At 50.4% G+C, this 693-nt stretch overlaps 1 protein-coding gene across 2 annotated transcripts in view; it reads right to left on the reverse strand.

The window, feature by feature from the left end:
• Nucleotides 1-693, reverse strand: part of LOC113205850 (uncharacterized) — a 237,565-nt gene that overhangs the window by 218,932 nt on the left and 17,940 nt on the right. The window lies entirely within an intron of this gene.

Raw genomic sequence — 693 nt, forward strand, 5'->3', positions numbered from 1 at the left:
TCCCCCGCGCGCCCGCCCCCACCACCGCTCTCTGTATCCGCTTTTGTTCTTCTTACTTCCGCTCCGCGCTGTAGAGGGATACCCTATTGGTCAACCCGCCCGTGCCGTAGGGTATTTCAGTGAATCCCGGAGCCGGACGTTTGAAGTTGAATGGAATGAAACATATCGGAACCAGGGGTTGAGTGCGAGCCTTGAGAGTATGAAAAATACTGGCGTTCGTTTATACTCTGTTGCCCGAAAGAACGGAGAGTCAGGTATATTTCTTATATCTCGGCTGCTTGCATTTAACTGGTGGTTCCGCTTTTCCTGATTCAATAGGATTCCGGTAAAGCTGAAATGCAGAAGAATGCGGGGAAGAAGAAAACGGAAATCGCTATGCTTTAAAATGGTGACTTCCGTTTTCTTGTTCCTCGCATTCTTCTGCGTTTCAGCTTTACCGGAATGCATTATTTAAATTCTTACTTCCGCGGCTCTGCGATTCGTCTAAATGCGTATGTTTTTCAGGGTCGGCTAAAGCCCAACGTATGCACTTCTGAAGATACTTCTAGCTACTGCAACTGCCCCTCTAGGGAAGTGGGTACCACAAAAATTCACAATGTCAAACGGACCACTTGGCTGGAGACATCCCACTCAGGGCGTCGCTGCCGCGGAGGGGCCCGGGGCAAAGAGAGAGAGAGAGAGAGAAGGGGGGGG

The sequence above is a fragment of the Frankliniella occidentalis genome, unplaced genomic scaffold (genome assembly GCF_000697945.3).
Source record: "Frankliniella occidentalis isolate FOCC.00 unplaced genomic scaffold, Focc_3.1 Scaffold135, whole genome shotgun sequence".
Taxonomy (NCBI): domain Eukaryota; kingdom Metazoa; phylum Arthropoda; class Insecta; order Thysanoptera; family Thripidae; genus Frankliniella; species Frankliniella occidentalis.